This window comes from Halichoerus grypus, chromosome 6 (assembly GCF_964656455.1).
Source record: "Halichoerus grypus chromosome 6, mHalGry1.hap1.1, whole genome shotgun sequence".
Taxonomy (NCBI): domain Eukaryota; kingdom Metazoa; phylum Chordata; class Mammalia; order Carnivora; family Phocidae; genus Halichoerus; species Halichoerus grypus.
The window spans coordinates 44,867,581-44,879,970 of NC_135717.1; the positions used below are offsets into that span (position 1 = coordinate 44,867,581).

General features: G+C 38.0%; 1 long non-coding RNA gene across 1 annotated transcript; it reads left to right on the forward strand.

Annotated features, from left to right (window-relative positions):
- Nucleotides 1-926: 926 nt before the first annotated feature.
- On the forward strand, nucleotides 927-11,841 carry LOC144382091 (uncharacterized). Its single transcript, XR_013448493.1, has 3 exons — nucleotides 927-1,057; nucleotides 7,924-8,104; nucleotides 11,403-11,841. It is a non-coding gene; the product is annotated as an uncharacterized LOC144382091 (long non-coding RNA).
- The last annotated feature ends 549 nt before the right edge of the window (nucleotides 11,842-12,390 follow it).

A 12,390-nucleotide genomic window follows, 5' to 3' on the forward strand; every position in this document is an offset into this window, starting at 1 on the left:
GGTGACATTGAGTCAGCAGAGGTAGAAAGCTCAAGGTCATATTGTATGCAGAAGGACTGAGAGAACAGGTGTGAAGACTCTAAGACAACATGAGCCCCCTTAGGGTGTGTTGTTGCACTGGAAAGGACTGGGAGAGGGATAAAGTTTTCACACCTCTCCCCTGGCGATTCACATGGGCCCCCAGAGGAGGAGAGGATGTTTTCATCTCTCATGAGAAAGGAAGCCCATCATCTGGCCGTTTGGAGGTGATATGGCTACTCCCCAAAGACTCGAAGCCTCTGTGCTTTCTGTGCTATAGTCCCTTTAGCGTGGCTCTCATCTTCATGGTCCAGTATGGCTGCCAGACTCATCACGTAAGCATTCCAGGCAGCAGGATGGAGGAAGGAGAAGGCTGATCCCCCTCCCTTTACAGAGTCTTCCAGAAATTCCTACACATTTCTGCTTGCACCTCGTTGGCCAGAATGTGGCCACATGCCATGACTGGATGGAAAAGAGACAGACGTTTAATCTTCTGGATGTGTACACCCTGCCCAGAATAAACGTGAGGTTCTGTAGAGGCAGAGAATAGATATTGTGTAGGAGGCAGTTACCTTCTGCCTCACCATCTTAACCACAGCACTTCAGTGTCCCTCCTAACTGCAGCGAGAGCAGCAAGAATGCCGTGGCCCCATGTCACTGCTACTTCATATTTGGTAACATGATATTCACAATATGATAACACGTGATTCTGGCTTCTTAAATCACTCTCAGACTTAGTCGGCCACTCTCCAAACTCTCTGACCTCTCCTTTCCAAAACTGTAAATGAAGAAATTAGCAACTGACTGAATTTACTGTGTTAGTTGTGCTGTCCCCTAACATCCCTTCACAGGGAGCTGGAGTGGCCCCTGCCTTCTGGAATGATTCTATTTTGGCTCATGCAGCCTGTCTTTCCTCTGGCGCACAGCCAGGTCATGTCTAGGATGAAACTTCCACTCTGGTCCCTTTGCTGTGTCAGGTCTCCTGGAGCCTCCCTGAATATCGCGAAGACAAAAGGGAATTTCCCTCAATATAAGAAAGGTCTGTATTATTATTATTATTATTATTATTATTATTATTATTACTATTATTATTAAATTCCAGTATAGTTAACATACAGTGCTATGTTAGTCTCAGGTATACCATATGTACATTACTCAGTGTTCATCATAACTGTCTTCTTTAATCCCCATCACCTATTTCACCCAACCCCCAAACCACCAGTCTGTTCTCTATAGCTAAGGGTCTGTGTTTTGGTTTGTCTCTTTTTTTTTACTTTGTTCATTTGTTCTGTTTCCTAAATTCCACATATGAGCAAAATCATATGGTATTTGTCTTTCTCTGACTTACTTCACTTAGCATTATACTCTACTTCCATTCATGTTGTTGCAAATGGCAAGATCTCATTCTTTTCTATGGCTGAATAATATGGTGTATGTAGACCACATCTTCTTTATCCATTCATCTGTCAATGGACACTTGGGCTCTTTCCATATTTTGGCTATTATTGATAATGCTTCTATAAACATAGGGGTGCAAATATTTTTTGAATTAGTGTTTTTGTATTCTTTGGGTAAATTCCCAGTAGTACAATTACTGGATCATAGGATAGTTCTATTTTTAATTTTTTGAGGAACTTCCATACTGTTTTCCACAGTGGCTGCACCAGTTTGCATTCCCACCAACAGTGCATGAGGGTTCCTTTTTCTCCACATCCTCGCTAACAGCTGTTGTTTCTTCTCTTGTTGATTTTAGGCATTCTGACAGGTGTAAGGTGATATCTCATTGTGGTTTTGATTTGCATTTCCCTGATGACGAGTGATGTTGAGCATCTTTTCATGTGTCTGTTGGCCATCTGGATGTCATCTTTGGAGAAATGTCTCTTTGTCTTCTGGTCATTTTTTAACTGGGTAATTTGGGGGGTTTTTTGGTGTTGAGTTGTATAACTTCTTTATATATTTTGGATACAGGAAGATCTGTTTTAAAATATATATAATATTTATTAGGAAATGGAAGAAATGCTTCATCTGTCATGGAGGTGTGTTTTCTTGCTGCTGTGGACATTAGGCAGCAGCTGGGAGACCCTCAGGGAGGAGAAGCCAACATCCACTCTCTAGTCCCTTCTGACACTTGGCTTCCCATTTCTTTCATTTCTGTCAGCAATAGGCATATCAGTGCTACAGGTTTCAGATGCTAGAGCCATGGTTTGGAGGTGGATAGTATGAATACAGGTAAGACAAAGGGCCACATGTAGCCATAACTGGACTGGAAAATTCACTTGAAACTAATTGCAGAACTTTTTATATAGGCAAATTTCTAAGAAAATAAATAATGTAGTATTTCTCATTGTAAATGAATACTATCTGCATATATACACAAAATAATTCTTGCTAATGGTATAGGGGTTGCTTCTGCAGTTCCCAAGGTATGCCATATTGTAATTAAATGTGTATTTAGTGTTTATTTTTATAAATTTCCTGCCTTTGCATATTTGGGTGAGTTATTGAATATTTATGATCTTGAAGATCCCAAGTTTTGTCTGTGTCCACATTTCCAAGCGCATTATCTCTTGGATTCATATAGAGCATGATCACTAGATGCGAGCTATCGATATCTTTCTGAATCAATCAATAACATTGTACCTTTGTGTGATTGTCTTCAAACTCATTATTATCTGCTTCTAGCTGATTACTGTAAAAATGAGGGAATGTCTCCAATGTTCTGCTTTGAATTATAACTCTGTATATTTTGATATAATTGTACTTTTCAATTCAAAATAACTTCCTTTGGTTTATTTCATTTTATTTTCTACTACATAAACTCACTTGCTTTTCAAATGTTATAGTCACAGGTATTTCTTTGTATTTTCCATTAGTTAGCAGAATACTATATATATTTCAAAAAATGCTATTTATGGGTAAAATGTTGAAGTTATTACTTTTTTCCCTTATTTTAAATTTAAAAAAAATTCATATCTTTTTGATTGCATAAAACTCTTAAGGACTTAGGTAATGTTTCTGTTTACTGTTGAAAAATGTTTCAGTCTGTATGCCTCTTTATGTTTCATTGTCTTTTTGGGCAAATTCCAAATTTGTTACATCATGATCACTTTTTCTATATATAATACTAATTGCCAGGCATTAAGATCCTAGAGATGGTAAGAATTCTGATGCAATATTTACTTTTTTTAAAGTTTCTCCTGTGAGATATAATATTTACTATTTTCATTATGCAGATAGAAATTTACTTTTAAAAATATAATCATTTATTTCCTTTGATCGATTCTTAATAGGTCATTGGGAACCTCAGGATATTTTTTTTCTCAATTTCCTTTAAAAGGTATTATATCTATTAGAACCACCTCTCAGTATCTACCAGGATCTCAAGTTTACAGATTCCTTTTTATTGAGCAAAAGATCAAAACTTTCTTTGCTGTGTGGTGATTTAAATTCCGCAATGAATTTTATACCATTATTTTCTTTGCTTATATATACTCACCATGCTAAAAAACAGAGAAATAAGGACAATTTCTTGCAGAAACGTATGAATCTGTCCTTACAAATCAGTGACAACAAGGGAGCACCTCTTGCTTCTGGAAACTGCCCGGAGCTGGGGAGCTGGGCTCCTGGATAACTGTCTCCTATCAAGTCCTCCCTCTTAAACCTGTGTAAGCAGCTCCTGAACACCGAAGATTAAATTAGTCTGAAGTACATACAACAGGGGTTCCGGGAGTTATGTCTTGAGTCCAGAGGAGAACACAAAAATATCTCTATTTTAGGAAGCCTATCTTAATTATTTTTCTTATCAATGTAAGCCTAATGTTTTCCAACAACGCATGACAAGCCTGAAACTACAGACCAGCTTGCTGCCCCTGTCCCTTTAGCTACCTCCACAAAACCCTAGAGGCCCCTGCTCCCCCACCCTGCCACGGGGAGACTGATTTACCTCGCATTTTCTTTTCCTGTGGATGCCAGATACTAGGTCTACAACCACAAATCTAACATAAAATGATCAAAGCTATTCCTTTACAGTGAAATACTGCATTCCATAGGCTGGCCGAACTCTTGGGTTGGAAAAAGGAGATGATCCAGTTCACTGTTTGGCTTGTTGGCGAAACACAAAACATGCAAATAGTCATGGCTATCAAAACAAAACAAAACAAACAAATTTAAAAAAAAATAACAGTGAATGCAGGTTTGTGAACTTCTTGGGGGAAGGTAACGCTATGTTAATTCAAAGAACTGAAGGAGTACAGGCGGTTTTCCAGTCATAGTAGGGAAAGAAAAAATGTAAAGCAAGTAGTTTCGCCGAATTGACTGGTGAGATGAGTAGCTAATTATTATTGCTGTATTTAGACAAACCCATGGGGTATTGGGAGGAATTCCTAACTCTCCGTGGAGACTGGAGAATGAGTGTTCTCTTTCCCGTGGTCAGTACATTGAAAGTAAAGTAAAACATATTAAACTGAAAATTTTCTTTAATCCATGACCTTTATACATGACGCAAATGACCTCTTAGCTGATCTAGTCTCCCAGTTTAAAATAAAGGCCGTAGATTTTCATTTGGTCCCTTGTCGTTCAGCTAAATGAAAGGTAAGCAAGGGCAGGTGGGCTCAAAGGCATAGTTAAGAGCCTAGGAAGAGTTCATGTCAACCAGCATGTTGATATCAACGATAGCAGAATGAGTCTCCTGTGACCTTTCACTTACAAGGTTAATCTAATCACGTAAATGTAGAATAAAAAAAAAATTCAGAAATGCACTTTAGGGGTGCAAAGGTGACTCAGCTGGTTAAGCATCTGCCTTCAGCTCAGGTCATCATCCCAGGGTCCTGGGATTGAACCCCGCATCGGGGCTCACTCCCTGCTCAGTGGGGAGTCTGCTTCTCCCTCTCCCTCTGCCTCTCACCTGCACTTGTGCTCGTTCTTTCTCTATGTATCTCAAACAAATAAAATCTTTAAAAAAAAGGAAATGCACTTTAATTTGTAACTCATATTAATAGAAGAAATAAAAGCACATACTTAAAAGACATCAACAGTACCATAATACTGGTTTAATTTTAGTGCTTTTGACCCTCTTCCTCCCAGTAAGTTCTGCTTTTGCATAAGACGTTAAATTTGGTTACCAAAAAAAAAACAAAACAAAACTAGTAAGAAGACAACCCACAAATTGGGGGAAAATATTGGCAAAAAAAAAAAAATTTGATAAAGGACCACTATCCGATATATAAAACAAACTCTTAAAACTCAACAATAAGAAAACAAAACGGTTAAAAATGGGCAGAAGATCTGAGCAGATACCTCGCCAAAGAAGACATACAGATGGCAAATAAGCACACGGAAAGATGCTCTTATGCCATCGGGGAATTGCAAATTAAAACAACAGTGAGGTAAGACTACACACCTTCCAGAATGGTGAAATCCAGACCACTCGCAACCCCAAATGCTGGTGAGGATGTGGCACAACAGGAACTCTCTCATTTGTCGCTGGTGGGAATGCAAAATGGTGCAGCCACTTTGGAAGACAGTTTGGGGGAATTGCTGAATCCTATAGCAAAGCTATTTTTAATTTTTTGAGAACGACCGTACTGTTTTCCACAGTTGCTACATCATTTTATACTCCTGCCAACAGGGCAAGGATTTTACCTCCTCTACGTTCTTGGTAACACTTATTTCCTGTTTTGTTTTCCATAATAACCATTCTAATGGGTGTGAGTGACTCAGTCTACTAAAGCACATCTCAAGCATCAGATTTTTTTATAAAATACCCTTGTCTTTTTGAAGAGATTTTTTTTTTATGTAGAAACTCCATGTTAACTTACTATTTCCAGGTATTTAAAATGTAATTCATTTATCCAATGACTATTTTATAAAACTACCCGACTGCATATGGAAGCACATATAGTTGCTGTAATATTTTTAATACATTTCTATAACTTTTATAAATGGTATACACAATAAATTCAGCCAGTTATAGAAATTGAAACCAATGAAAATAAAAGCAGATTTTTCTTCTAAGCCCAGTTTAGGCAGTTCTGAGTCTCATGACAATTTTGAAAGGGGATGAGAATAAGAATTTTTTTCATTTATCTTTGGTTATAATTGAAGCCTATCTTGTCTCATTGCTTTTAGTTTCATGTCAGTTTTGACAATGAGGTTATGCCAAGGTCTGAGATTTTTTGGTCATCAGGGAAATCCACTGGGTATTCCTGTTTTGAATGCTTTTAGGATTTTCATATTTCCTTAGGAGTCTTCATTTCCAGATTGTCATTTTACGAATTGAATTTTAATTACATGTCTGTGAATTTTATTCATATTTAGTAGACAACTGAGATAAAACTGAAATATTTTTACCTAAAATTATTTTATAATTTTTCATTTGAGGAGCAGGAAAAGGAAAAAGAGAAGCAGTAGGCAAAAACTCTACAATTTCTTTCAGGATTCCATCAGAGACTCTTGTGATTCAAGGAGATTTGTGAAAATTACTGTCCTGTAATCTTCAAAAGCTTCAAGGTCAGGAAAGACAAGGAAAGTCTAATTCAGATTAGAGGAGACTAAAGAGGCAGGACAGTTTAATGCAGCATATCATCTGAATTGGATCTTCTGGTTTCCCAGAGTATATTATTGGAACAACTGGCAAAACTTTAATGAGTCTCTAGATTAGATGGTGATAATGTATAATGCTAATTTCTTGATTTTGACGTTTCCATTTTGGTTATGTAAGAGAATGTTCTTGTTTGTAAGAATTACAGACTAAAATGTTTACATGTGGTGAGACATCATGTTGGCAACTTATTTCCAAAAGGCTCAGGAAAAAAAAAAGAGATTCTTTGTTCTAGTCTTACAAATATCTTTACATTGAAAATTATTTGTAGGTTACAAATTATCCAGACAAGAAATTGAATATATAATAAAGATCTTTTATCAGACAGGTAAAAAAAATATTTTTGAAAACAGTGGAAACTTGTGTTTATCCAAAGGTCAATTTAAAAAGCAAGGTAATTTATTCTAGTCCAAGGCAACTAACCCAAAGTAGTAATAGGATTAGATACCTTGATTTTCAACTTTGTATTTCATAAGTCTGGGGATGCCCTGGGTGTGAGCTGTCTGATAAAGGGCAGGCAAGATTAGACCTACGTTTGGTAGGCATTTGTTACATGTTGGATGAAAGTTGAAAAATTGACTATTCTGATGGAAGTTCTTTAACAGGAATCTTGATAGAATGTCTTGTCATTTTTGTTCCTTAAGGATATCTTGTGTGAACACTTCAACATGCAAAGCTCACATGCTCCATGGAAGCAAGATATGAAAAGGACTATGAATGCATTTAAAACTGTTGTGAGCAACAGAGGGGTGCTATAGTCTGTCACAGGTAATAGGGGGGAAATATGGTGGCTTCAATGGTGCATCAGATGACAAAAGTGAGCAATTTCCCATAGCTTGGGGATACGCATGACAAGTGCACACTTTCCCTCTCTCCTACCATCAAATACTAATTCACAGTCACTTTTAGATGGGAAAAATTATTTGATAAAGATGTTGCTTAGTCCACCAGAAATGTGTTACTGGATTTTCTAAAGCTATTAGTGCTTTGAGCAAATAGAGGGAAATATTTCCTCCATGAACCCCATGAGCCTCTTCCAGCTTCTCCTGTCCTCTTAGTATACTTACATCATATTTTGAATCACTAGTTTTGATGTTTTCGTCGACTATAAGTTTGCTTTCCTGAACATTCGTCGTTGTGCTATTCATTATGGCATACATGAATTCTTTTGAGGATAATTTACAATGTGGCTTTACTTACTGATCATTCTGGTAATTTGCACTCATGAGTCTATGATAATTCTTTATGTCATAAAACCCTTTTGTGTTACACTTACACATTTTTTAGATACATTTATTTATTTTCAGAATGAAGTACTTGGAGAAGAAGCAGATGCTTTGAGTTATTTCAAAGACCCATCTGGAATGAAAGGTCTTGGCAAAAGATATCCTCTGTGGGTCTGCTTCTTGCGTACATCTTTGCCGCTGTCTTCTTCTGTTTCACTCATTCACATGATAGAGATCAGGGGTGCCAAAAGCTTCAAACGTGGTAAGGATCCAGCCTATGGTAAAGAAATTAGATAAGTCTCTTAGTCCCACTTCTGATTCCTTGGAAATGAACTTGTGGGTAGCCTGGTCTAAGTTAGGTGGATCCCATTTCAGGTGATTGTAGCCTAAAAACAAGACCATTATGGGTGCTGGGAGTCACCCATGTGACCACGTGGATTTGTGGAAGGGTCAGCTCTTAGTAAGAGGCCAGGGGGAGGGGAGTGGGCAAATAATCCAACAGTCGCTCACTATAATTATAATGGAACACAACATTAATAATTATGAAAACATGTCTGATTAATTAAAACACCTTTTTAATAGCATATTCAAATTTTTATTTGTATTAAACGTAGATCCTTATGGGGGGCATAACATCTCCAAGTTTATATTTTATTCAGAGCTAAAGTTAATTTCAAATTCAAGTATACATGTGGTACAACCTCAAAACTCTGCAAGAAATTAAATAAATATTGGATTTGGTGACCCTGAAGTTCATACCATACAAGTCAGTCAGTTCTGTCTTCCCATTCCTTTCTGTCTCAACAGAAAGCAACATTTCGATTGAACTTTTACAATAAACGTCTATGTTGTGGGATACAGAAGAAAGGTAGTCATGTAGGGGGGACTTGGGAAATAATAAATGTCAGAATTGGTCTGGATTTGGCAAGCAGTGCTAGAGCTCTGAGTTTCCTAAAATCTCAGCATGCATGCTCATAACTATCTCTAATTCATTCCAGAGTGCAGCGTCCCCCCCTCCCCGCATGAAGCAAGTCTGGCATTATTTCTAAAAGAGCTTTGTACAGGGATGACTTGCTCAGTTGTGAGTGATGTTTTTGACGCTCACATCCTTGTTTGAGTGTCTCAAGCACCTATAGGAACACCTCACCTCCACCATATGAGAAAGTGGATTCTTTCTAGACCTCAGGCATAGAGCATCCTGGGTTGAATCTAGTCGTACCTAGACAGGGTGCAACATCTGTGTTAGTACAGCTAAGACATTTCTGTGAATGGTATTTCTGGGCAGAAAAGTTACACGGGTTTCCTAGGCATGTGCACCATTGCAGGTGGATGCCATTTTCAGCATTGGCTCCTGTTGACTTTGTCCTCTTGGGCTCTGAAATCCTACTGAATCTGAAGCATTTCCTTTTATTTTTTTACACCCCGTGAAGTGTGTGTGTGGGGGGGGGGTAGGGGAACAAGTGAAACCAAGACAACAAAATAAGAAAAGAAAACTTCCCTTAAAATCATGTTAGTCATTGTTGCTAAAACCAATACTCTACATTTATTCACATTTATTTAATTTTAATTTGTCTATTTTCAAATTGGAGTAGATATTTCATTATATTGGTATTTCAGTTAATTTTTTTGTTTTAGTATAGTATTAAGAAGCAATATTGTATTTCTGGAAATGTCAAATTATTTTCCAGCGCTTGATAAAAAGCTGTTAAATAAGAGGAAATGGAAAAAAAAACATGTCAGATTATAATACTTTCAGATATTGAAATAAATTTGTAGAACTCCAAAATCATAAAATTACAGAATCATCTATCCTGATCCTTTTTGACCTTAAGCCATGCATTTTGAGTTATATCTTCAAAACAGGAGCTGTTTTTGGAAGATTTACCACAGAAGGAATTTCTGTTACTAAATTCCTGGCAAAACTCTGGGCTTGCAAAGCATCAGCAGAACACCCTTCATTATATAGCTTGTGTGATTTCTATTCCAAGATAAATCAATTTTTCCTTTTTACTTCCAAAGTAAAGATAAAATAATAGCTTGTTACTACATCCATACATAAATTTTCTGAAAGTAAGAGGACTCTGGTTGGACTTTAATTTCTATAATTATATTCTTATAGTCCTTAATTCCATTTTTATGTATCCCTAATTTTGTGTATTTCAAGTGTATCTTAAGGACTTCATTTGGGAACAATTTTATTTAATTTTTTTAGCATTTTTATTTGAATTCAATTTAGTTAACATATACCATATTATTAGTTTCGGAGGTAGAATTTAGTGATTCATCAGTTGCATATAACACCCAGTGTTCACTTCATCATGTGCAGTTGACAACAGTCAAACTAAGTTGTGATATCTTGAATACATTGGGACTTTCAAGTCATTTCCAAATAGCTGAGTAGTTTCTGGATTAATAGCAAAATTAAGTAATAAGAAGTGTATGGAAAAATATGGTTTGGAGAGTGAGCTGTGATTTGCTCCAGAACTCTTTGGCTGTAACCCACAGCTTTCCTCTTCAGAGGCAGGAGGAGGTGATTATTTAGGTATGGAGGATGGTCCAAAAGTTCCTCTGAGCTGTGGAAGGTGAGGGCACCTTGCAGTGTAGTTATGGGCTCAGGAGTCCAGCAGCCTGACTCAAGTTCCAGCTCCCAAATAAACCCATCTTAAGCAAGTGACACAGCCTCTTTACCTCAGTCTCCTCTTCCATAAAGTGGAGATTGTAATAGTCCTGGCTTTGCTGTCATTCATTATGTCACGCAGTGAAGCAGGACTTAGAAATCCCAGTGTTAGACACGTATGAGTGTGGAAGAAATATTACCTGTTGTAATTGTTGATGTAGGAGAGACGTTAGGGTTCGAAGCCGATGGCCAAGAAAGAATTCTTGAGACATCTTTGGTGCAAAAAGGTGATTTTATAAGCACGGGGACAGGACCCGTGGGCAGAGAGAGCTGTACTGGGGTCATGAGGAACGGCCCATTATATACTTTCAAGTTGGGAGGGGGTTGGGGAGAGCGTAAGACTCCCAGGTATTTCGGAAACAAGGTTTCCAGGATTCTGAGGGTGCTAGCTATTGTTGGGAAAGTTCATTTATTACTGTCTAATAAAACCTTAGTCATGAGACCCTTCAGATGTATATTGGTGTTATACGCAAACAATGAATCATGGAACATTACATCAAAAACTAATGATGTACTGTATGGTCACTAACATAACATAATAAAAAAAAAGAGAAAGAAAGACCAAAAAACAAAAACAAACAAACAAACAAACAAAATAAAAAGATGTATATCAGTGGGTTATATGCTTGAGGGGATGATTGCCAACACATATCTTGGGGGGGAGAGATAGAGGAGGTTGCCAAAGGAATTTTTATATGTTAAAGTAGACTTACAGGATCCTGGGCGTTGGGCTAAGATTGCCTTTTGCCCTTAGCAAAGTATGAACGTTGAGGCAGCTGAATTCCTAGAGAAATGTCACTCTGCCTCTTTCAAGGACTTGTCAGTGTGCTGTAAGTAATAGGAAATTTGATAATTTTTCTTCTGCCTTTGTTTCCCACATCAGTTGCTAACACCCCTGACCAAATGGATGCAGTTTCATATAAAATGACCTTAAATTGTCCAAGCAAGCCCTGAAAAACGTAAGGAGTTGACGTCCAACAAAAGAATTCAAGGAGCTTTCGGGGCACCTGGGTGGCTCAGATGGTTACGCGTCTGCCTTCGGCTCAGGTCATGGTCCCAGGGTCTTGGGATCGAGTCCCACATCAGGCTCCTGACCCAGCGGGGAGTCTGCTTCCTCCTCTCCCTCGTCTCTCCCACTGCTCATGCTCTCTCTCTCTCTGTATCTCCTCAAATGAATAAATAAAACCTTAAAAAAAAAAAAAAAGAATTCAAGGAGCTTTCAAATTTTTGACTAAGTCCAGGAAACAAATAAGGAAGGATAAAGGGGAGATAAATGTATGGCTCACTCTTCCAATCTCCAAGGAAAAACCAAGCTGAGACAGCAAAACTAATCATACCCTGTTGCTTTTCAAGAAAGACACATCCTGGAAGGTAGATTTTGCTAAAATAATTAAGGTCAGTAATAAAGTGTCCTAGACCTTACAGTGACTTTACATTCAAAAATCTGCTTCTTCATCTGTCGTCTTTCCATAACCTTTCTGAGTTTCCCTTTAACAAAAAGATTTTCAGTCTTGGTGGAGAGGAGATCTTTTCCTAAACTCGGGACACAATGGATCAACCCTCGATATGTCAGATCCAATCCAGCTCTGTCCAGGCATCTGCAGAACAGGTTTTCTCACCAAGACTTGCTGTGGAAGCCAAGTGGGGAAGGGGTGCATTTGGAAGGGTGCGTGAATGTGCCTCTTGTTCACTCCTTGGTGACACGCTGTGGCCGTGGCCGTGGCCTTGGCAGACTTTCTGGGACTGGGCGACAAATTTCATATTCTGTAGGCGCCTGCAGGTCCTGGCCATCTTGAATCCCTACCTCTGAATGAAAGGAATGCGTGTTGCCAGTCTCCGGGGTGAAATGCGTTTCATCTTTTGATCAGGGT